The following is a 27,014-nucleotide window of genomic DNA, read 5'->3' as shown; positions in this document are numbered from 1 at the left end:
GTGGTAGCTATCCCACAGTCTGGTTTGCTAGCCCAAGTTAGATTGTTCTGGTTGCGTGTGGGGCGTTCCTGCCCGATTCTTACAAAGCTCTGCAGCCCGCGGCTCCCGCGCGTCCCTGCCCTGCCCCCACTGCCCAATGGCGGATGCAGGCGTCTGTGCTGCTTTTCCGCTGGGGGAGTTACTGTTGGGCTTGTAATCTGTTGGTTTTAATTATTTATTTATTTTTCCCTTTCTGTTATGTTGCCCTCTGTGTTTCCAAGGCTCGCCACAGACTCGGCAGGGAGAGTGTTTCCTGGTGTTTGGAAACCTCTCTTCTTAAAATTCCCTTCCCCAGACGGGCTTCCCTTCCCGGGACGGAGCTTCCTCCCCACCTCCTTTGTCTCCTTTTTCATCTTTTATATTTTTTCCTACCTGTTTTTGAAGACAATGGTCTGCTTTTCTGGTTGCCTGATGTCCTCTGCCAGCCTACAGAAGTTGTTTTGTGGAGTTTGCTCAGCGTTGAAATATTCTTTTGAGGAATTTGTGAGGGAGAAGGTGGTCTTCCCGTCCTATTCCTCCTCCATCTTAGGACCGCCCCCCTCAATATTGTTAAGATGTCAGTTCTCTTCAAATTCATGTATAGCTAGAATGACATCTCATTCAAAATTCCGGTGGCATTTTATTATGTATGTAAAAACTGACAAACATTCTAAGATGTATTTGGAAATGTAAGAGACCTAGAATAGTCACTAAAAAGAAAATCAAAATTGGAAGCATTACTTTACCTGATTTCGTCACTGTTAAAAAGCAAAACAGTATGATAGTGTTGGAAGTTTAGAGAGTTAGATCAATCGGACAAAGTAGAGAGTTCAGAAATAAATGCACACATATGTATAATCAATTGATTTTTAAGAAAGGAGATTCAATGGGAAAATAAAATTTTTTCCCTCAAATTGTGCTAGAACAACTGGATATCCACAGACAGGAAAATAGTAGACTTGGACCCATACCTCACATCATACTCAATATTAATTCAAAGTGAATCACAGATCTTAAAAGCATAAAAACTAAAATTATAAAACTTCTAAAAAAATTTGGGAGAAATCTTAGCAATCATGGATGTAGGCAGATAGGACACAAAAATAATAGATTATAAAGAAAAAATAAATTGGACTTTATTAAGATTATAAACTTCTACTTTTCAAAAGACATGATTAAAAATAACTCAAGCTGCTGCTGCTGCTAAGTTGCTTCAGTCGTGTCCGATTCTGTGCGACCCCACAGACGGCAGCTCACCAGGCTCCCCTGTCCCTGGGATTCTCCAGGCAAAAACACTGCAGTGGGTTGCCATTTCCTTCTCCAGTGCATGAAAGTGAAAGTCAAGTTGCTCAGTCGTGTCCGACTCTTCACGACCCCATGGTCTGCAGCCTACCAGGCTCCTCTGTCCATGGATTTTCTAGGCAAGCGTATTGGAGTGGGTTGCCATTGCCTTCTCCGTCATACACACTATAATGGCTAGTTAATAACGATGTGGAAAAACTAGAGTTCTCCAATTGCTGGTGGCAGAGTAAAATTTCCAATCATTTTAGAAAATAATTTGGCAATTTCTTTTAGTTAAGCAAACATCTATTCTATGAGCCAGCAATTCCTCTCCTAGACATTACTCAGTTCAGTTCAGTAGCTCAGTTGTGTCCAACTCTTTGAAACCCCATGGATTGCGGCATGCCAGGCTTCCCTGTCTATCACCAACTCCCAGAGCTTGCTCAAATTCATGTCCATTGAGTTGGTGATGCCATCCAACCGTCTCATCCTCTGTCGTCCCCTTCTCTTCCTGCCTTCAATCTTTCCCAGTATTAAGGTCTTTTCCAACAGGTCAGTTCTTCGCATCAGGTGGCCAAAGTATTGGAGTTTCAGCTTCAGTTCTTCCAATCAATATTCAGCACTGATTTTCTTTAGGATTGTCTGGTTTGAACTCCTTGCAGTCCAAGGGACTCTCAAGAGTCTTCTCCAACACCACAGTTCAAAAGCATTAATTCTTCAGCGCTCAGCTTTCTTTACAGTCCAACTTTCATATCCATACATGACTACTGGAAAAACCATAGTTTTGACTAGATGGACCTTTGTTGTCTAGCCAAATGGCTAGACATTACTAGTAGTTTAGTCAAATGACTAGACATTACCTAATGACTAGACATTACTCAAGAGAAAGAGAAATACAGATATATACTCACAAACACACAAAAAAAGACGTATACAAATATTCATGGAAACTTTATAGTAACTAAAATTGGGAATAATATGAATGCTCATCAACAGATGAATAAATAATTTTTTGGCAAATTCCAGTATGGAATTCTAGTGAGCAATAAAAATTAAACAATTGGTGATACATGCATATGTTTAGGCTATGATGAGCCTAAGGCACACAATTTAAGAAAGCACTCACTTGCAGGATTCTGAGCAAATGTCTCCTTAAATTTGCATTCTAGTTGCCTCATTCAATTGCTTATTTGATACAGAAGTGAGAAAAATTTCTTTAGAAAGACAGCAAATGTGCCAAGTTATAAAGAAAAAAATATAAATTTGACTACATTAAAAATTTTTAATGTCCAAATAAGATAACCTATAAACAAAGGAAAAAGATAGCCAAAAAATGGGGAGAGTTACTTTCAATGACTAATAACCATCCAACATTCAAGATCCAGGATATATATAGAATTCTTACAAAGCAAGAATAAAAGGATAAAAAATGAAGCAAAGGATATAAGGATAATATAATTGTCATCAATAAGCATAAGAAAACATATCAAGTTCTGTGAATTTAAAACAAAAATGAGAATTTTAAAAGTTTGTCAAATGGAAAACTTAAAATATTCTGATAATACCAAGTGTTTCAACAAGGGCTTGTTGAAAAGAGTCACTAGTCACTGCTTGTGACTAATGACTATTTGCTAGTCACTGCTAATAAGGAATGTAAGTTAATATAGCTAGCTACTCTGGAGAAATTTTGACTATTTCTATTGAAACTAAAAATGTACATACTTTTTGACCCAGCAACTCTATCATTAGTTATTTATCTAGAAAAATAATCAGACATATAAGCACTGAGACTATTACATGAATGTTCATAATATCATTATTTGGGAATTGGAAAAATCAGAAACCATCTATGTGTGCATCAATTAAAAAAAAAAGGAAAGAAGAAAAACTGGGAGTACATAACTTTCATGCAGCAATTAAAGTAAACATGTAGGTCAATATGAATCAACATGGAAAGGTCTTAAAAAACACTTTGGATTGAGAAAATCCAGTTGCAAACTGCTATAAACATTGTGATTATATTTACAACCTTTAAAAATACACACAAAATAATATTATAGAGTTCTATGGATACCACAAAATGCATAAGTATGTTAAATTTTAAAAGGCTGGGAATAAAACATAAAAAAGCATAATAATGAGCCCATACAGGAGAGGGAGTGAAGATCAGATTGAAGATGGAAATCAAACGGGTGCAGAAGTAAAGAGCACATGAAAATGTTAACACATTCAACTTTTGATAGAGGGAATATGAGGGATTTTTAAATTTTGTATTTTATAGTATTTTGACATTAAAAATTTTGTTCACATCTAAAATGTTAAGAGGTCAGAGTTCAGAACACATCTCTGCCATTAACTTAAACAAGTAACTTCCTCCCTCTTCATCTTTTGTTACTGGTTCACTCAAATACATTCTGAATGATGGAATGACCTTTAATCTCTACCCTAAACCTGATGTTTCTCCAACTCTTTGTGCCTGGGAGAAATTCTTCATTTTTCCTTAGCTAACAAGGAAAGCCTTCTGATTAACCCAGGGATTAAGGTCATTTTTCAGTGACAAAGGTAGGTTCTTTTCCCCCACCAGACTCACAATTTTAAGACTATACCCTTGTTGTCTGGTATCTGACCTAACTCCCTTCAATTTTCCTTCAGAACAAATCTTTCTGCCAGCATTCACCATCCCAGAGAAGGGTTGCAAACAGAAATAGAAAAGTCCAAAGTGAATTAAAATACCAGGTTGTTGACAGGGGAGAAAAAAATAGCCCCCACTAATAACCTGATTTGACATCTGATTTATGTGGTCCTAAAAGGACAGTCATAAAAAATGTGTAAGTGAAGGAATAACATCCAGTGATTTACAAAGGCCCTGGGAGTGTGGGCGACAGGATGCAGTGAAAGGGAGAGTAATAAATCTGGCCAGGGAGGCCATGCTGATCTTTTTCCCCTCCAAGGCCCAAGCACCAGGGATTCTCTGCTTGTAGGACATTGCGTTCAGTCTTACACTCAGCAAACATTTCCTGAGTCTCCCAGCCATGAGCAGCATTGGGGAAGCCAAGATGTATTTGTGTGTATAGCTGGTAGAACAGGTTCATAGAGAGGACATACAAAGTGTGATCTAAAGTGTTGATGAATTCACTGTATGATTAAGCCAAACAGCTAAACCAGAGATGCTTCTGTGTATAAGTGGAAGCAACTGAAGACATTTAAGAGAAATTTCAGGGAGAAATTTTTTTTCAAATATTTAAAAGCTTCACTGAGAAGAGGAAGAAAGTCTCCAGAGGATACTGAGACTGATGAATTAAAGAAATGCAAATTCTGCCCACCAAAGTTTATTGAGAATTTTCTATGTGCCAAGCACTGTTCTAGTAGATAACCATCCAGCAAGGATACAAAAGGCTAACCAGGTCCTGCGGCCACTGGAAGTTACATTTTAGTGGGTGAAAGAACTATACTATGCCAAATAAATAAACAAACATATCACTTCAGATACTGGTAAATCTTATAATTGCATGAGGCAAGGTGATAGAGTGTGGGCAAGGGCAGGAGGGAGAGGGAAAATTTATTTAGGAAAGGTGATCAGGAGTGTCTCTGAGAAAGGGACATTTGATCTGGCATCTGAATAACAAGAACGCTTTAATCCTGTGTTGATCTGGGGAAGAGAGATCCAGAGAAAAAGAACAGCAAGTTCAAAGATACTGAGATAGGAACAAGCCCGGAATGTCTGTTTTCAAAGGCACAGAAAAGCCTAATGGGACATAATGAGTTAAGAGAGTGGAGAGATGAGACTGGGAACATAGGCGGGGAATGTGGGCCTTGTAGACCTTGATAAGGAGTTTGAGTTTCACACTAGAGACAATGGGATCAACATAGGGTGAGCACACACTGTGCCATAACAAGACTTGTTATAAAGCTACAATAGTAAAGATAGTGTGGTATTAGTCCAAAGATAGACAAAGAAACTAATGGAACAGAACAGAAAATCTAGAGACAGACCTGCACATACGGCCACTTGCTTTGAAAGAACAGTGGCACTATAGTGAATATGGGAAGGATGGAGTTCCAGAAAACATAGAACAACATGTGAAAAGTAAAACAATAAAGCTTCAAGAAGAAAATATAGGAGAATGTCTTCATGACCTCAGGGAGGCAAAGAAAATTCTTCCAGTAGGATATATAAAACATAAACCATGAAGAAGAAGTTTGGTACACTGGAATACTTTTAAATTAAGAATTTATCAATGAAGATTGGTTCAAGATATTGGAGAAAAAGATACCATTAGAATGGGGGAAATGAAAGCCACAGAGTAGAAGATATTTATAATACATATCTGGCAAAAGATTCATATCTAGAAATGTAAATTTGTACAAAAGAATAAGAAAATGAAAGATAATCTAATAGACAAAAAGGCTTTAAGAGGCACTTCACAGAACAGGGTGGCCAAATGTCTAAAAGAAGTGCTCAACATCATTTCTTGTTTTAGAGGTACAAATTGAGACCATAATGATATATCACTATACATACACACCCACCAAGATGACTAAAATTAGAGAAACTTATCACACACACACACATAAGAGAAAGAGGGAGTTTTTAAAAGATTTTTTTAAATCCCTTTTGATTCCGCTTTCTTCTTCTTCCAGTATTGCAGGTATTGGGAAGAGCACAACAGGCAGAGATGCACAGGCAGCAAGATAAAGAGAAGCAGGTGATGGGGTTGGAAGAAGCAGAGCAGACAAGACCTGGCAAATCAGATTTGTAAATGTTTACCTGAGAAAAATCTTTGAAACGTTTTGAGCAAAGGGTAGAAGTGATACAATATTTAAAGCTTTACTTTAAAATTCTCCTTTCAGTTCAGTTCAGTTCAGTTCAGTCACTCAGTTGTGTCCAACTCTTTGCAACTCCATGAATTGCAGCACACCAGGCCTCCCTGTCCATCACCAACTCCCGGAGTTCACCCAGACTCACGTCCATCGAGTCAGTGATGCCATCCAGCCATCTCATCCTCTGTCGTCCCCTTCTCCTCCTGCCCCCAATCTCTCCCAGCATCAGAATCTTTTCCAATGAGTCAACTCTTCGCAGCAGGTGGCCAAAGTACTGGAGTTTCAGCTTTAGCATCATTCCTTCCAAAGGAATCCCAGGGCTGATCTCCTTGCAGGCCAAGGAACTCTCAAGAGTCTTCTCCAACACCACAGTTCAAAAGCATCAATTCTTTGGCGCTCAGCCTTCTTCACAGTCCAACTCTCACATCCATACATGACTACTGGAAAAACCATAGCCTTGACTAGATGGACCATAGTTGGCAAGGTAATTCTCTGCTTTTCAAGATGCTATCTAGGTTGGTCATAACTTTTCTTCCAAGGAGCAAGCGTCTTTTAATTTCATGGCTGCAGTCACCATCTGCAGTGATTTTGGAGCCCCAAAAAATAAAGTCTGACACTATTTCTACTGTTTCCCCATCTATTTCCCATGAAGTGATGGGTCCAGAAGCCATGATCTTTGTTTTCTGAATGTTGAGCTTTAAGTCAATATTTTCACTCTCCTCTTTCACTTTCATCAAGAGGCTTTTGAGTTCCTCTTCACTTTCTGCCATAAGGGTGGTGTCATCTGCATATCTGAGGTGATTGATATTTCTCCCGGCAATCTTGATTCCAGCTTGTGCTTCTTCCAGTCCAGCATTTCTCATGATGTACTCTGCATAGAAGTTAAATAAGCAGGGTGACAATATACAGCCTTGATGTGCTCCTTTTCCTATTTGAAACCAGTCTGTTGTTCCATGTCCAGTTCTAACTGTTGCTTCCTGAACTGAATATAGGTTTCTCAAGAGGCAGGTTAGGTGGTCTGGTATTCCCATGTCTTTCAGAATTTTCCACATTTTATTGTGATCCACACAGTCAAAGGCTTTGGCATAGTCAATAAAGCAGAAATAGATGTTTTTCTGGAACTCTCTTGCTTTTTCCATGATCCAGCGGATGTTGGCAATTTGATCTCTGGTTCCTCTGCCTTTTCTAAAACCAACTTGAACATCAGGAAGTTCACGGTTCATGTATTGCTGAAGCCTGGCCTGGAGAATTTTGAGCATCACTTTACTAGCATGTGAGATTAGTGCAATTGTGCCTTAGTTTGAACATTCTTTGGCATTGCCTTTCTTTGGGATTGGAATGAAAACTGACCTTTTCCAGTCCTGTGGCCACTGCTGAGTTTTCCAAACTTGCTGGCATATTGAGTGCAGCTCTTTCACAGCATCGTCTTTCAGGATTTGAAAGAGCTCCACTGGAATTCCATCACCTCCACTAGCTTTGTTCGTAGTGATGCTTTCTAAGGCCCACTTGACTTCACATTCCAGGATGTCTGGTTCTAGGTGAGTAATCACACCATCGTGATTTTCTTGGTCATGAAGATCTTTTTTGTACAGTTCTTCTGTGTATTCTTGCCACCTCTTCTTAATATTTTCTGCTTCTGTTAGGTCCATGCCTTTTCTTTCCTTTATTGAGCCCATCTTCGCATGAAATGTTCCCTTGGTATCTCTAATTTTCTTGAAGAGATCTCTAGTCTTTCCCATTCTGCTCTTTCCCTCTATTTCTTTGCACTGATTGCTGAAGAAGGCTTTCTTATCTCTCCTTGCTATTCTTTGGAACTCTGCATTCAGATGCTTATATCTTTCCTTTTCTCCTTTGCTTTTCACTTCTCTTACCCCTTCCTATTTCTCTCATTCTCCTTTGTGTCTCATTTATTCAACCTCTAATTTTTTTCACTCATAACAAATATGATTGGGCAGTTATCATGCATCATGCCTCCCAGCCCACAGGGAGCCCAGAGCCCAATGGGAGATGGCACAGGCTCACCACACCTTAATCACTGGAATTCTACAGAGCTCAAGCATGGACTGGCATCTCTTCACACTCTGCCTGTGATCCCATAATCATGCCATGACTTCCACCCATGCTGACTGTGGGTGATCAACCAGCAGTTTGTTCATGGTCGAGGAGTTTCCAAGGCCTTGGGACTCAGTGCTTAAATTAGGAAAAGCCCTAAGCAAACTGGAAAGAGTTGGTCACCTAAGGCTTAGAGCCTCTGTACATGGATAACTTTACAAACCCATGTATCCACTTGGCTACTAGACATCCCCTTTGATGTTTTTAAGGTTATCTTACATTCAGCCTGCCCAGTTTCAAACTCCTGATCTCTCCTAAACCCTTCCTCCTCCAACTTCCTCATATCAGTTAACGGCACTCCCAGCTACCCTATGTTATAAGTCAGAAACCTGGGAGCTGTGCTCAGCACTGTCTCCTTCCTCACTGCCACATTCTTCAAATCATTCATATGGTGGATATTTCTGACCATGTAACAATAAATAAAACACTATGTCTGCTCTTCAGGAGTTCACATTTCAGTTGAGCAAAGCAGACAATATATAAAGCTATCCAAGTGTCAGGACTCTGAAGAAAGATGAAGCAGGATCAGAGGACAGAGGCTGGTAGCGCAGCAGTTCTCATAGGATGGTCAGGGAGGATTTCTCTTAAGCTGACACATTTGAGTAGACTGGAATAATATATTCCAGTCATGAAATAAATGAAGCAGGTCATGCAAAAACTTGGGGGAAGAGTGTTCCTCACAAGGAGAACAGCAAGTGCAAAGGTCCTGGGTACAGTGAGAGAATGACAAGGAGGAGAGTGTAGCTGAACTAGAATAAGCAAATCAGACAGTGGCAAGAGATATCAAAAATAACAAGACCAGATCACATTTGGCTTTGTGCACCATTGTTAGAACATCTGAGTAAAATAGGAAATTGTTAGAGAGTTTTGAAATGAATGATTTTGATTTACATTTTAACAAGGCCATTGTGTGAAGCAGAGCAAAAGTAAATACAGAAAGAATAGCTACGAAGCTACAGCGATTATATAATGATGCAATAATAATACCTTGCAGATAAGAGATGGCGGGGACTAAGACTGGGGTGAAAGTGGAGGGGATGGTAAGAAGTGATTGGACTGGATATATTTCAAAGGTATAGCAAACAGATTGCTAATGGATTTGATATTGGGTATGTGAGAAGAATGAAAGCTATCTCCTAGACTGTCTTAAATGCATCTACCTCTTACAGTTTCAACTGCCACCACTCTGATCCAAGCCACTATCATCTCTCACTAGAACCTTTGCAACAGCAAATAGCCTCCTGGTTGGCCCATCTTCACCTCCTTACCCCTTTCTGAATCATTCAACACAGCACAATCAGTGTGAATTTTTTTTTAAGTCATGTGATCATGCCACATCTCTGCTCCAACCACTTCAGTGATTTTGTCTTACATAAAAATTCCAACCCTGAATGAGACCTTTGAGGTTCTGTGTCCTCAGCCTTTGGCCATTTTACCAGCCATATATCATACTTCTGTTCCCTACCCTGCATAGCATCTACATTGCCTTTCTTTCATATTCCATCCATCCTCAAGTTCTTACATACATAGCTCATTCAGGCTTCTCTCTGCATGGAATTCTCCAGGCCAGAATACTAGAGTGGGTAGTCATTCCCTTCTCCAGGGGATCTTCCCAACCCAAGGATAAAACTCGGGTCTCTTGCATTGCAGGCGGATTCTTTACCATCTAAGACACCAGTAAAGCCCTAGAATTTATCATTCCTTCCCAAATAAAACATTCCATGTCAATCATTCATTTTAGGTGTCCTCATTTAATTATTACCCTTTCAGAGAAGCCTTTTCCATCCCCCTGCTTCTCTCCTAACTAGAACTCTGTTAGTCTCCTTTGTTACTATGACCACCAGTAATTAATTCTGGAATCAGCTGTTAATGTCTGTTTCCTGCACCAGAGTGTAAAATTTATGAAAACATCAACCATGCACAGTGTACATATGGCTGTATTCCATATCTAGCACAGTACTTTGCTCAGGCTAGCATTTACTTTTTTTTGGTAAATGATTGAATACTTGAAAATTGTGGTTTATATATGAAGTTAACAGACCAATAACCTCAGTTATGAAGGACTAACAAAGTATTTGACTCATGCATCCTTCCTGAAAAGTTACTTCAAGATCTATTTCAGGCAGATAAAAAAAAGAATCAAAATTTTAAAATCATAAATAATAACATCATGGTGTGGAAGAACTGGTAATGAGCAACTAAAAGCATTCAGGCACGTAATTTATTCTAAATAACTGTAGTAAACATGGTTACAAAACCGAATGAAAGTGTCATAAATAATTCTTGAAAAAGAGGATTCTTAATTTATAAAAGGAGCAATAATTAACTTGGTAAAACTATCTTACACCAATTAAAACTGGTGGTAGTATGTAAAGTAAGGATGGGAAGAGATGTATTATCCACCTTCACTGAAGGAGGTAAATAATCACATATATTTTCATTGTATAGGCTCAAGGATGTTTTCTGACAAAAATAAAAGTAGTGACTGACTTCAAACTTATAGATACAGAAATCAGATTGGTAGTTGCCAGATGCAAGGTGTTGGGGGTGAGTGGGAAAAATAAGGGAGTCAAAAGGTAGGAAAGAAAAATATCAACTTTATAACATCCTAAATATCTGTTAATAGGTGAGCAAAAAATAAAACCCAAATTTTGGTATACTGATGAAGTAGAATATTAGAAATTATTGATCTATACAATAACATGGATAAATCCCAAAAGGATTGTTTTGACTGAAGAAAATATTTATTCATCATGGAAAAGAATCACAATGGTGGTTGACATAAAGTTGGGGGATTCTCTGAAAAAGGAGTCTGAGGACACTTTCAACAGATGAAAATATTTACTGCATTGATTTTGGTGTTAGAGACCTAGGTGTATAACACATTTCATAACTTGTTAAACTATATGCCCCTCCCCCTAAATTTGATGGATTTTGTTTTAAATTCTATCTTAATTAAGCTAACTTAAAAGAAAAACAGATTAGTAATCAAAGCTCCCACTTTAGGAAGCTAGAAAAAGAAGAGCAAATTTGACCTAATTAAGAGGGAAGAAAATAATGAAGAGAACAAATCAATGAAATATAAAACAGATAAACTGCCAGGGTCCTGCTCCAGTGGATCCAGGGTAATTTGAAGGGGAGACGGAGTAGGTGAGGAAAAACTTACTTATTTAGAAATATAAAGAGAGATTAGGAAAAAACAGTGTAGTAGGAAAATTAGTGGAGAAAAGAGGCTGAATAACTTGGTTTACGTGGAGAACTAATGAAACCTTGAGACAAGAGGTTTGCACCATCTACGTTAGACCACTAGCACCCATTTGAATAGAGGAGGGTTCCCCACCTTGGGCACCCTCTTGCATGGGTTTTAGAAGCCAGGGCAAGTAAGTAGACATGGTGAGCCTCCACACCCCAGATGGGAACTCAGCCTGAAAAAGAGAGGGAGGGAGAGGGAGAAAGAGAGAGAGAGAGATTCGACACGGTGGAAACCAGTCTTTCCAGGGACTGGCCCATCCTCTATTGTCCATAAAGGCTTTTTATACTTTTGGTTGTACATAGAGATCAATGGATAATACAAAATTATGCAGCATCAGCAGCCCTGACTCTTATCGAGACCAGGCTTTCTCTCTGCATACCTAGTTGTATACACAAGTCTTAGGTGATTTACATCATCTTCTGGCCAGAAGGCCAATTAACATTTTATGGCCCTTTTCGGATAAGGGTCTGTCAACCAGAGAACTTATTTGCCTTAATAGTGTTGTTCTTCCCAAAGTCTGGTGCCACTCTCAGAAAGCACTAAATAAAGTTACATTCTTACATAGCAAGGACACAACAATTTAAAACAATGAAAGAGGAGTACAGTGATTTATAACAAAGAGAAAATTAGTTAACTCAAAAGTCTAGTGTTGCTAACATCAAAACTACTATATTCCTATTTCTGCATCCTGTTTACATTGATTAATATCCTCCCAGGTGCCTAAAAGATAAAGGATATGGAGGCCTGGTGGCAAACATTAACTCAACAAACTCTTCACCAAACTAATTCTTAACTCTAAAAAGCTCTATATCTTTAAGATATTTTAAGCTTCGTGCCTCTCGCAGTTGGGGGGCTATAAACAAGTCCATCTAGTCAAGGCTATGGTTTTTCCTGTGGTCAAGTATGGATGTGAGAGTTGGACTGTGAAGAAGGCTGAGCGCTGAAGAATTAATGCATTTGAACTGTGGTGTTGGAGAAGACTCTTGAGGGTCCCTTGGACTGCAAGGAGATCCAACCAGTCCATTCTGAAGGAGATCAACCCTGGGATTTCTTTGGAAGGAATCATGCTAAAGCTGAAACTCCAGTACTTTGGACACCTGATGTGAAGAGTTGACTCATTGGAAAAGACTCTGATGCTGGGAGGGAATGGGGGCAGGAGGAGAAGGGGACAACAGAGGATGAGATGGCTGGATGGCATCACTGACTCGATGGACTTGAGTCTGAGTGAACTCCGGGAGTTGGTGATGGACAGGGAGGCCTGGCATGCTGCGCTTCATGGGGTCGCAAAGAGTCGGACACTACTGAGCAACTGAACTGAACTGAACTGAAAAGTCCGGGCAGACAGGTCAGGTAAGTTAGAAAGCAATCAAAGGGGTTTAAACCGAGACATTCTTTTTATATGCAGGAGACTGTTAACTGGAGCTCTGAGTTAACTCTTTCCAGAGAAAGGTGGTCAGGGATAGCCCCTGCTATGTCAGAAGAGTATAGTATAGCAGACAGTAAACAGACAGATTTTGGTTTTGGGGTAGATGCTCAGGTAGAGGACCCCTTGAGACCTGACTCGCCTTGCCCGTCAGGTCTCTCCGCATGACCTTGTCATGGGTGGGATCTCCAGTGCTGGCTCCCAGCAATAAACAACAGAGAAAACAAGTGTAACCAAAATCTGGTATTTGGAGGAAAGGTTAAAACAAAACAAACAGAAAAAAAGAGAAAAAAAACACTGTCAAACTTCTAGCTAAACTATCAAGGAAAAAGAAATCATGATTTGCCAATATAAAAAGTGACACAGGGGACTTCACTACAGATTCTGCAGATATCAAAAGGATATGGGCATATTGTGAAAATTTTTATTCCAATAAATTTTACATCTTGGATAAATTAGACAAATGTCTTGAATGATGCAAACTGTCAAAACTAGCTCAAGAAAAGATAAATAGCTGTATAGTCCCGTACTTATTTACATAATCTGAACATGTAACTGACAACATTATTTTAAAGAAAACTCCAGACTTAGTACCTTTATTAGTTGGTTTTACCATATTTTAAAGAAAGAAATAATGCTAATTTGACCAAAACTCTCCAGAAAATGGCAAAAACCCCTTTGAAGTAATTTTAGGAGGCCAGGAAAACCTTAATGCCAAAATCAGGCAACTATACTTTAAGAAAAGAAAATTACAGAATAATAATCCTCATGAACACAAAAAATACAAATATATCATTAATAAAATACTAGCAAATTGATTCCAATAATATATAAAATTAGGAGAAATTTGTTCTAGGAATACAAGGTTATATAACTTTAAAATATTAATTGGCAGACTAAAGGAGATTCATGAACAAACAAGAAAAAAGTGATAATTTTACTAACAGAAGCGGAAGAGATTAAGAAAAGATTGCAGGAATCCACAGAAGAACTGTATAAAAATCTTTTAATGACCCAGTTAACCACAATCATATGATTACTCACCTAGAGTCAGACATCCTGGAGTATGAAGTCAAGTAGGCCATAGGAAGCATTACTATGAACAAAGATAGTGGAGGTGATGGAATTCCACCTGAGCTATTTCAAATCTTAAAAGATGATGCTGTTAAAGTGATGCACTTATTATGCCAGCACATTTGGAAAACTCAGCAGGGGCCATGAGACTGGAAAAGGTCAGTTTTCATTCCAATCCCAAAGAAAAGCAATGCCAACGAATGCTCAAACTACCATAAAATTGTACTCATTTTACATGTCAGCAAGATTATGCTCAAATTCCTTCAAGCTAGGCTTCAGTATTTTGTGAACCAAGAACTTCCAGTTGTACAAGGTGGATTTAGAAAAGGCAGAGGACAAGAAATCAAATTGCCAACACACTCTGTATCATTGAAACAGCAAGAGAATTCCAAAAAACATCTACTTCTGCTTTATTGACTATGCTAAAGCCTTTGACTGTGTGGATCACAACAAACTGTGGAATATTCTTAAAGAGATGAGAATACCAGACCTCCTTACCTGCCTCCCGAGAAATCTGTATGCAGGTCTAGACATATAGGTTTCTAACAAGAAGCAACAATTAGAACTGAACATGGAACAATGGACTAGTTCAAAATAGGGAAAGGAGTACATCAAAGCTATATATTGTCATCCTGTTTATTTAACTTCTATGCAGAGAACATCATGTGAAATGCCAGACTGGATGAAGGACAAGCTGGAATTAAGATTGCCCCGGAGAAATATCAACAACCTCAGATATGCAGATGATACCATTTTAATGGCATAAAGTGAAGAGGAAATAAAGTGTCTCTTGATGAAGGTATAAGAGGAGAATGAAAAGCTGGCTTAAAACTCAACATTCAAAAAATGAAGATCATGGCATCTGGTCCCATCACTTCATGGCAAATAGATGGGGAAATATGGAAACAGTGTCAGATTTCATTTTCTTGGGCTGCAAAATAAATGCAGACAGTAACTGCAGCCACGAAATTAAAAGACACTTGCTCCTTGGAAGAATAGCTAGGTCAAAACTAGACAGTGTTTTAAATAGTAGAGAGATATCACTTTGCCAACAAAGGTCCCTTAGTCAAAGCTATGGTTTTTCCAGTAGTCATGTATGGATGTGAGAGTTGAACCAGAAGGAAGGTTGAGTGCCAAAGAATTGATGATTTTGAACTGCGGTGCTGGAGAAGACTCTTGAGAGTCCCTTGGACTGCAAAGAGATCAAACCAGTCAACCCTAAAGGAAATCAATAGCCTGAATATTCATTGGAAGGCCTGATGCTGAAGCTGAAGCTCCAATAACCTGGCCACCTGATGAGAACTGTCTCATTGGAAAAGACCCTGATGCTGAGAAAAACTGAGGCCAAGAGAAAGAGGGGGAGACAGAGGATGAGATGGCTGAATGGCATCACTGACTCAATGGAATGGGTTTTGGCAAACTCAAGGAGATAGTGATGGACAGAGAAGTCTGGCATGCTGCAGTTCATGGGGTCGCAAAGAGTCGGACATGACTTAGTGACTGAACAAGAGAAAAACATTTGAAATATTCAATATACATTAATGATAAAATCTCTCAGCAGGCTGGAAACTGAAGGGACTTCCTCAACTTGAAAGTGCAGAACAACCAGAACTCTTATATATTTCTGGTAGCAGTGTAGATGGTCCAACCTTTTTGAAAAGTAGTTTGGCAGTTTCTTATAAAGTTAAGCATATGTATACTCTATGATTTCCAAGGCAAACCATTCAATATCACAGTAATCCAAGTCTATGCCCCAACCAGTAACGCTGAAGAAGCTGAAGAGGAATGGTTCTATGAAGACCTACAAGACCTCTTAGAACTAACACTCAAAAAAGATGTGCTTTTCATTATAGGGGACTGGAATGCAAAAGTAGGAAGTCAAGAAACACCTGGAGTAACAGGCAAATTTGGCCTTGGAATGCGGAATGAAGCAGGGAAAAGACTAATAGAGTTTTGCCAAGAAAATGCACTGGTCATAGCAAACACCCTCTTCCAACAACACAAGAGAAGGCTCTACACATGGATTCACCAGATGGTCAACACCGAAATCAGATTGATTATATCCTTTGCAGCCAAAGATGGAGAAGCTCTATACAGTCAACAAAAACAAGACCGGGAGCTGACTGTGGCTCAGATCATGAACTCCTTATTGCCAAATCCAGACTTAAATTGAAGAAAGTAGGGAAAACTGCTAGACCATTCAGGTATGACCTAAATCAAATCCCTTATGATTATACAGTGGAAGTGAGAAATAGATTTAAGGGCCTAGATCTGATAGATAGAGTGCCTGATGAACTATGGAATGAGGTTCATGACATTGTACAGGAGACAGGGATCAAGACCATCCCCATGGAAAAGAAATGCAAAAAAGCAAAATGGCTGTCTGGGGAAGCCTTACAAATACCTGTGAAAAGAAGAGAGGCGAAAAGCAAAGGAGAAAAGGAAAGATATAAGCATCTGAATGCAGAGTTCCAAAGAATAGCAAGAAGAGATCAGAAAGCCTTCTTCAGCGATCAATGCAAAGAAATAGAGGAAAAGAACAGAATGGGAAAGACTAGAGATCTCTTCAAGAAAATGAGAGATACCAAGGGAACATTTCATGCAAAGATGGGCTCGATAGAGGACAGAAATGGTATGGACCTAACAGAAGCAGAAGATATTAAGAAGAGGTGGCAAGAATACACAGAACTGTACAAAAAAGATCTTCATGACCAAGAAAATCACGATGGTGTGATCACTGACCTAAAACCAGACATCCTGGAATGTAAAGTCAAGCGGGCCTTAGAAAGTGTCGCTATGAACAAAGCTAGTGGGGATGATGGAATTCCAGTTGAGCTCTTTCAAATCCTGAAAAATGATGCTGTGAAAGAACAGCAGTCAATTGCCAGCAAATTTGGAAAACTCAGCAATGGCCACAGGACTGGAAAAGGTCAGTTTTCATTCCAATCCCAAAGAAAGGCAATGCCAAAGAATGCTCAAACTACTGCACAATTACACTCATTTCACATGCTAGTAAAGTGATGCTCAAAATTCTCCAGGCCAGGCTTCAGCAATACATGAACCATGAACTTCCTGATGTTCAAGTTGGTTTTAGAAAAGACAGAGGAAGCAGAGATCAAATTGCCAACATCCGCTGGATCATCGAAAAAGCAAGAGAGCTCCAGAAAAACATCTATTTCTGCTTTATTGACTATGCCAAAGCCTTTGACTGTGTGGATCACAATAAACTGTGGAAGATTCTGAGAGAGATGGGAATACCAGACCACCTAACCTGCCTCTTGAGAAAGCTGTATGCGGGTCAGGAAGCAACAGTTAGAACTGGACATGGAACAACAGACTGGTTCCAAATAGGAAAAGGAGTACGTCAAGGCTGTATATTGTCACCCTGCTTATTTTTTCTTATATGCAGAGTACATCATGAGAAATGCTGGGCTGGAAGAAGCACAACCTGGAATCAAGATTGCCGGGAGAAATATCAATCACCTCAGATATGCAGATGACACCACCCTTATGGCAGAAAGTGAAGAGGAACTCAAAAGCCTCTTGATGAAAGTGAAAGTGGAGAGTGAAAAAGTTGGCTTAAAGCTCAACATTCAGAAAACAAAGATCATGGCATCCGGTCCCATCACTTCATGGGAAATAGATGGGGAAACAGTGGAAATGGTGTCAGACTTTATTTTTTTGGGCTCCAAAATCACTGCAGATGGTGATTGTAGCCATGAAATTAAAAGACACTTACTCCTTGGAAGAAAAGTTATGACCAACCTAGACAGCATATTCAAAAGCAGAGACATTACTTTGCCGACTAAGGTCTGTCTAGTCAAGGCTATGGTTTTTCCAGTGGTCATGTATGGATGTGAGAGTTGGACTGTGAAGAAGGCTGAGCGCCGAAGAATTGATGCTTTTGAACTGTGGTGTTGGAGAAGACTCTTGAGAGTCCCTTGGACTGCTAGGAGATCCAACTAGTCCATTCTGAAGGAGATCAGCCCTGGGATTCCTTTGGAAGGAATGATGCTAAAGCTGAAACTCCAGTACTTTGGCCACCTCATGCGAAGAGTTGACTTACTGGAAAAGACCGATGCTGGGAGGGATTGGAGGCAGGAGGAGAAGGGGACAACAGAGGATGAGATGGCTGGATGGCATCACTGACTTGATGGACATGAGTCTTAGTGAACTCCGGGAGTTGGTGATGGACAGGGAGGCCTGGCGTGCTCTGATTCATGGTGTTGCAAAGAGTCAGACACAATTGAGCGACTGAACCTAACTGAACTGATACTCTATGAACTAGCAATCCCTTTCCTAGGCATTTACTCAGAAGAAATGAAAACTTGGGTCTGTACAAATACTTCTACAAGAATATTCATAAAACCTTTAGTCATAGTAGTCTCAACTGGAAACAGTATAAATGTCTATCAACTGGTGAGTACATATATAAATTGTGGCTTATTTATACGATGGAATACTGTGCCAAAACAAAAAGAAATATTACTTATTCATGTACAACATGGATGAATTTCACAAATTTTACTCTAAGCTGGATACAAAAGAGTCTGTATGTACAAAAGAGTATATACTGTAATATGTAAATAAGCAATAAGTACATGGGTACATAACTCATCTCTTTTTACTATTGCAAAGGATTTTAAAAAAACTGAATAGGAGTCTCTGAAGTGATGAAAATATTTTGTATTTATTTAGGGATATAAGCACCATATTTATGTGAACTTGTTAAATCTCACTGAAGTGCATTTTAGCCTATATCATTTGTATTACAAAAAAGAAGAGAACTAAAATCTGATATAACCACAGTAATTCCAGACAAGGAAATTTTTAGTGCAAATATACTTTAAATATATATAACTCATAATGGCAAAGGACAAATTCCCCCATGAAGATATAAAAATTCTAAATCTTCTAAAATTTGCAGCAATTTGGTTAAGATTCCAGAGAAATGGAATCTATGAAAAAATATCAAACTGAAATTATAGACTCAAGAACAATATAATGATTGAATTTAAGAACTCAGTAGATGAGTTTAACAGTAAGATTAGCTAGCCACATTGTGCTGGAGAAGCAAGATTTGAAACTTTAGAAGAGAACTTTCAATAGTTCTCTATTAAGTACTAAGTTTAAAAGGAAACATTAGTAGAGTTAAAGACAACATATATACCTTTAAAACTACCATGGGGAAAAAATAATGAAAGAGAAGATGATCCAAAGAAAACAGTAAGGAAGGCTCAAATATAATAAACATAATAGAACAAGAACAAATGAGCATACCAGTTATGACAAGAAATATAAATAATTTAAACTTTCCAATTAAAAACAGATGTTTTCCTCAGCAATATTTATACTGTGAAAATATTAGAAACATATATGTCCAACCTCAGGGAAATGTTATATGACTGATGTTTCAACCCTCAATAGAAATATCATGGCATAATTAAATTTTATAGGAATAATTTTTTTAATAATTTGGGAGATATATATGTTAACCTATTAAAAATAAGGATTCCCAATTCTTATACAGTATCATAATATTTAAATATAAATGTAATGAAAAACAAAGTAGAATAAAGATACCAAATGTAGATATGTAGATAACAGCAGTTACTTATAGACAAGAGAGTTACAGTTTGTTCTATTTGTTTATCCTTCCTATAAACATACAAGATTCCTCCAATGGGAACATGTTGATTTTGCTTATTGTTTTTTATTACATAAGAAATACATGAATAAAATAGTGATGTAAAAGATACAAGTACCAATAATAAGAGTTCCTTTTGATATTCTCAGCTGCTCCCTTCCTATTGCCACCTTAATCCCTTCTATAGGAGTAACCATGGTTTTCTTCTTTCCAGATCATTTTTATGTATTATTTTGATAATCAGAGGTAGCAAGTTATAAAAATGGAAATACCATACAACAAACTCAGTTGCTCAGTGAGGCTCAGTGACTACATTTGAAGGGTGTCATAATGGAAATGTCTGCACTGCGGAGACATTTGTGCAGTCAGATGAACGCTCATTGTCTTCCAGTTGGAGTTCTATTATACAAATCTACCAAGAGTTCTCTGAGAGGAAGAATGACTGTCATACAGGTCAGTCAGTGTTGATGAAACTGGGATTGATCTGCATCCAGAAGTTCAAGTGGGATGTGGACACAGGGAGGATAAACTGAGAGCCTTCTCAGTCGGCTGTGAGCAGAAGAAACAGGGTGGAGAGCAGCTCAGCAGGAGGAAAAGGCATGAAGTAAGGAATAGAGAGGGAAGGCTAGATGGAGGATCAAAGTCAGGTTTCAGGTCTTGGCTTGTATCCTGGTGCTTCTGCAGAAATTCGCTGGTCTTATCACGTCAGCCACAACTGAGTCCTGCCTGAGGTTTAGTTTTCTGTTTTATAAAATGGGGATATGGGTTCTTTGAAAATTAAATCAGATAAAGGATGTAATCACTTGGCAGTGTGAGTTGATGATCTCTGTAGAAGGTTGAACAGAAGGAGACATGGCCCTGGAACCTAGGCTCTGGCTCTAGGAAGCTGTCTCTATTGCTGACTTCTCTGTTGTTCTTTCTGGAAACCATGAAAAGCTCAAGCCAGCTTCCTATGACCAGAATGATCCTAGCCCATGTTGGCACCCACTTCCTTGGGGAGGAGCATTACTCAATTTTCTGATGCCCTAAGGCACACATTGTCCCTGCAGCCCTAGAGAACCGCACATATCGTTTCGTGTGGTCTCTTTGAAAATACAATTGCTGTACACTTAATCATTTCTTTTTCAAGGAAAACATAACATTAGCTACCGTACATGGGTATGTAACTCATCTCTTTTAATTAGATGCTAATTAATGACTCACTAGCTTTAATCATATCAATCTGGTAATACCATTTATGCCCCACAGAATAATAAACTACTTTATAAGAAATGAGCATGGCACATGTTGACATACGAGCGCAACCAGTCATAATGCGCTCTGGGTAAACATTCCACCCAGACTTGGGTTCTGAATGATTTACAAGGCAACACTCACATGATACAAGGCAGAGAGTGGCAGAGACTTCCACATAGAGAGCGAGAAAGGAGTGAGAGGCAGAGAAACGACACCAGAGACTTTTTCCCTAGAAAAAGGCCACTGTGCTGGTCGGTTTTGCCCTGGAGGTGAGTTAGAGACAACATCTGTAGGAAAGAGTCCACAGATGAGTTCTGCTGCTTATATAGCACCTGGAGAAACTGCTTTCTAGATGAGGAAGAATGTGGTGGGCCTGTGGCACGATTCTACTAAGGACAGGCTGCTACAAGTCCTCCTGGGACCAGCCAGCCTTGTAGGATGGGAATGGGGACAAGGCAGGATAGAACCTCTGTGGACATAAATAAGGCAGTTCTCAGGTTGTTCTCCACAACTGGAGGAATGGTCAGCAGCCAAATAGTCCATGTCCAAATAGGCATGGTGTCATCACGCCTTGAGGTGTCAACACGTCAACGAGAGTTGATGTGTCATCAACTCAGACAGGATTTAAGAACCAACAGGATCCAATTCATCTCTTGAGAAGGAATGGAACAGGGTGATAAAGGGTCAAAACCCAGGTGACTGATGACACTGAAAGTCCAAGTATGCAGCAGCTTAATGGCGCTTAAAAAACAGATCTCAGCCAGTGCTAGGGAGAATAAAGAACTCTATCAACTCAAGGTGGAGAGGATTTGCAAGAAATATCCAGGAGAGTAATTAGTGAGGGATTATTCTATGCTGTGCAGTTTACATTCATTCTTGTATAGCACACTGTGGAATAGGTTTTCTTGCTCCCATTTAACAGATGAGAAAAATGAGGCTCAGAGTAAGTAACAACCCAGTGCTATATACATAATAAGTGGCATAGCCATAGTTCAAATACAACACTTTGACTCAGACCGTGTCCTTGAATATTAAACTCTACCCTTTCCTCTACCCTTCGCCTACTATCCTCCAACCTCCTGCCCCCTGAAACCACCCCCAACTCCCATACAAGGAGCTGTAGGTTATGTTGAAGGTGTCAGAGTCTCAGCAGAGCTAGCTTGTCAATCGGAATTGTTAACAGGAAACTGAGGCAGAAGTCTATTTTCATAACTTGGGATATATTCATGAGGAAGGTGATAAATTGGTAAGAACCCAGGGTCCCTGTTTCAAGTCTAATCCTAGCCTCATTATCTCCACAGACTGATAATGTGTTTTTGTACAGTTCTGGATTGCTTCTGGAGTTGGATAGAGGGGTTGAAGTGTAAAAGCTAAAGTCCTATTAGCCTCTCCATGATCTGGCCCTGGTATCTTTCTAATATCACTTCCTCCATACTCTCTTTCTGCCACACTAGCCATTTTGCTTATCCTGTGGTAAGTCAAACATACTCCTAGTTCAGGGCTTTGCACTAGGCTATTTCTTTAGCCTGGAACTCCCTCCTCCAGATTCCCTCCACAAAGATAGCTATTACTGCACTTTTTTAAAAAATTGATTTACCCCTGAGGCACTGAGTAGGGGTCCTTAGTAGATACGCAGCAACAGCACATGTTGAGTGACCTTGGTTTGCCAGCGCCCTCCTAGAAGAACAAGTTATTCTGTTAACTTTTCCTGTGAGTTTCTCTGTTCCCCTGCCAACACTTTCACCACTCTCCTCCTTAAATTGGCCCCACATTTCTTTCTATTATATCATTCAGTTGGCACAGAGAGCCTGGAATTTCAACTCCTTAGAAAAAGCAAGCCTGCAGTGCTCTGTGTACCTAGTAGGTGCTCAATAAATATTTGTGGAAGGATGAGGTGAGCATTGCAGATTCTGTAACAGAGATGTGTTTCAGTGCTAAGAAAGTAAAGACAGGCAGGGACTTGAGAGGAATCACTGAAGAAGGGCTTTTGAACCACATCTTAAAGGATAAGCAAGGATTCATCACACTGACAAGGAAAAGGAACTATTTCAGGCAGCAGAAACTGCTTGCATGAACACATTACAATAGATGTGTCTGTCCATCCCCTTCCATTACATATTTATCCTTCTTTTAATAACATGGACATAAATTTTCTTGGAGTGATTACTCTCCCCTACTCTTAGTCTACCCTTCAACTCCAAGGGTAGATGTGACTGCAGCCTGGACAGGTACTGACTTTAATTTGGAACCAGGAGAGGCTGGCCCAGGACCATTGCTCAAAAATACACTCATGACCTTTTGTATGGTTGATTTTGGAGTGGGAAGGATGTGAACAAGTAATATGGCCATCTTGCTGAGACGGGCCTGGGACCTGGGACTGTTCGCTGCAGTGCTTAAATCTGGACACACTTCTCCTCGAACACAAAATACAAAGAAACTATATGGGACTAAAGATAGCAGTGGGCATGTGCAGTTGGAACAAATTTTGGACCAAAAGATACAAAAAGACAGAAAACTCAGAGGCCATTTCTGAAGAACTGGGAGCAAAGGAACTGGGTGTTGGGAGCAAAAACAGGGTACTGTGCATGTCCCCCTGCACTCAGTACCACAAAGGGGCAGGCAGACCACCTAAGCCACCCCTCCAGCCCACCATCCGGACACTCCCCTACCCTCATTCACTTAAGGAATGAGCTCACTCCCCATTGGCGAGTGAGCAAGGGAACATGTTAACTTGTTTTCATCTCTCCAGCAGTTGACACAGGAGCCCCACTAAAACCTGAATTTGTCTGGCCTCTAGTCAGTTTCTATTGATTGGGGAAAGCCAAGAACCCTGGTCAGTATCGTTGCCACCAGGAGAACAGACCACCAAGAGAATTTGCAAATGGACTCAATCCTAAGGGGGATGTCAGTTCTGATGTTAATGCCCATTGGCAGATTTTCCTCTGAGTGTTTTTTCAGAGTGTGAAGTGGTACAGTGGAGAAGCAATGAATTTCTTAGGCCATTTTGTGTTAAATTTTATTATTTTTTTTTTTTTTTACTGTTTGTGACCCCCAAAGTCCTGACATATAGGAAGGAAAGCAAAAAAGAACATATTGTGTTCAAATAGTACCAAGCATTTAACTTTGAAGGACAAAGAGACATCCACCTTGATGTGTAGAAGAGGGGACTGAAACCTGGAGAGGAGAAGTGTTCCCTGGAGTTTCAGATCTGAATAAAGAAGGACAAAGTCAGGAAGACGGAGGAGCAGAGCAGAAAAGGGGCAGATCTTAGGTGGAGGGAGGCAAGAGATGACCGGCATTTTACTGTCCTCATTTAGCTTGTAAGCAGTGGGATTTGAAATCACAGAGCCAAGCTGAGTGTATGTCCCTGACATCACCTACCGCTTTGTAAGAAGGTTCCATGACCACTCGGTCAGGGCATAGCCAATAATGGCCTGGTGGCCAATGCTAACATGACACTCAAACTGCAACTTGCCAAGTTTCCCAAAGCCTACAAACTAGCTTTGTGTAACTAAGACATGAAATTACAGACCTTTGCTTTATGAAGCTGTTTCTCAAATTAAAAAGACCCTCATGCAAATCCTGCACCAACGCTTTTAGTATTATGTATTTTCAAAACTGCAAATGGAGAACCAGGATAGATCTCAGAGCTCAATGCTTTTTTCCCAATAGATGGATAGACAAGTGACTTATGCAGATGTGGTATATACATTCCGCACAATTTGACCATGGTTAAAGGGTATTTATATTCTGATGCAGATAAAATTGAACGTGTCAACACTAATGCATTTTTCTAGGAGAATCACTACTTTCACCATAATTTCCATGGAAAATTTGTGTGCACACGCAGTAATAGACACATTTATAACATCAAAAGGATTCAATTTTCTTTTCAATCATACCACAGTATGAATCGCTTTTCCTATTGAATTTAACAATGAAGCACATTACCAGAGTCTAAAGGATGGGACACTTCGTCTTGCTCTTATGAAAGTACGTCAAACAATGGGTAATACATCACACAATGTCTGGGGTTAACTGAGCCTTTACACAGCCTGGCTGCTAATTTGCTTGGGCCAGCAGAATGTCACTTTTATTTAATTTTGCCAATAAGATCAGCAGGGATCCAAACTCTGTTTAACTCCCAGTTATTAAAAGAGGTTTTTCTTGTTACATGCAGAACTCATTAATTCATGTCTCTCCTAATTCAGAATTTGAGGTCTTTGGAACAGGAGGTAGGCGGTGCTTTGTCTCTGCTATGAAGGAAGCAATTTCATCCAGTACGCAAGCTTCTGTGCAGGCTGCTTAAGCAGCAGAAGAGACAAACTCTTTCAAGACCTTTAGAAGAATTTGATATGTTAATTACAAATTGTCCCTAGGTAGTTACCAGAGCAGATCATCTAAAGGACTCCAGTAGGGAAAATTTTATCCTACCATCATTCATTTAGTCACTTGGTTATTCATCCAGTCATTTAATCACCCATCCATTCCCCATCCCTATATGCATTCATTTACTCAGAATTTATTAAGTCCTTTCTATTTGTCAGGGCTTGAGTTTGGAGCTTGGACTACAAAAATGAAAGACACATCCTCTGCTGAAAGGGCTTTCACGGTCTTAAGTGCAGGAGGCCAGCATTTTGTTCTGAATGCTGCATTCACTGCTATTCCACCCCCACACCCCTGAGATTCCCTTTCCACTCTTCTTGACCCCACTCTGTTCCAGAAGGCTGCTGAACTTCAGCGTGTTCCCTTGTCTACTGGCTTCTAGTTTGGTTTGGTCAATGAGAAGCACTGGAAATCAGATGGTGGAAGAGAAACAAGATCAGGTATTTATTCCCAGCTCCCTCCAAGCAGAGATGCCAAGAGTCAGCCGAGTCCCTCTGTCAGAGACCTCTGTCAGAGGTCAAACTCCTGCTGGTAACCACGCCTTCCCCTTCCCCTTTCAGCCCTGGCATGGTAAGAGTACCCCACGGGGTCCTGTATCAGCTCTCCTCTTCTCCTTAATTCCTGCTCCTGTCTTTGTAAATGCTTGCTTCTTGCTAAATTCTCCTCAAATTACCCACTCCAAGTGTTTGATCTTTTTCCTGACCAATACACAGGTGAACCAAAAATCATATACAAAAAGTAGTATGGGATCTGATAAATAACCTAGGAGACTGGGGAAACCAGAAGAGAAAGGGGCAGAGGTTACAGAATTCATTTCCTATGGGTCAGTTCTCTTCTCATCAGCACTCTAAAGAATCAAATTGCTTTTGCTTAAAAAAATAGATCAATAATTGGACCTTCCACAAATTTCAACGGCTCTTTCCTAACCAATCCGAGAAGCATATGTCTCTTTTGTTTAAAGGCTTTCAGTTCTTAAAGTCAAAAACGGTAACACTCAAATGGGTGCTGAGGTTTAGAACTATGGCTAAGGAGTGAATATAGATCAGGTTTTATTCTACTTAAGGTGTCTTCTGTAATTACTGGTTTGTGTCAAAAACCTCATTTTTGCTGACAGGAAGAGAAAGAGTTGCCTGAGAAGTTGGAGCCTGAGGAAATGCCCAGGGCCTGTGTGGGTCTAATGTGCTATCTTCTCTCACAGTGCCATCAATCTCTTCAGCATTTGCATGAAGAACGTCAATTGGCCTAACTGTCACATTCAGAGAACCCACGGATTTTTGTAAAGCAGCCAACTCCTGAAAATGCGTTTCAACTTCTTCAGGCTGCTATTCTATCATTTTTATCATACAAACAAAATAAATTTAAAGAATTATCTTTCACATGGACAAGTAGCTAAAAATCTTCATTAACAAATGTTTTTAGTTTGCTGATTGTTGGGAAGTAAATCAGGTTAAAGATTTCTTTGCAGATTAGACCAAGTTGACCAGACATGAAACAGGTTAAGATGCTTCACAGCTGTATTGATATAACAAGGATTAAAGGTACACACTAACCTGGGAAATAAAAGGTTTGGCTTCTAGGGGCCTCTGCCCTGCGGCAGAATTTCTGAGATCACAACAAGCCATTTAAGAAGGTCATTTCAACAACTGGGGGTGGGGTGGGGTGGTGTGTTACATATGTTCATATAGCTCTTTTGCCACAGGGAAATATGTCAAGTTGTCATTCGAAGAGTTTTTCCTTAAAGAGAAATAAGTTTGTCCAAGTCT

This window comes from Capra hircus, chromosome 15, assembly GCF_001704415.2.
Source record: "Capra hircus breed San Clemente chromosome 15, ASM170441v1, whole genome shotgun sequence".
NCBI classification, from domain to species: domain Eukaryota; kingdom Metazoa; phylum Chordata; class Mammalia; order Artiodactyla; family Bovidae; genus Capra; species Capra hircus.
The sequence above is the reverse complement of the archived record's forward strand: the minus strand, read 5'-3'. Positions refer to the sequence as shown.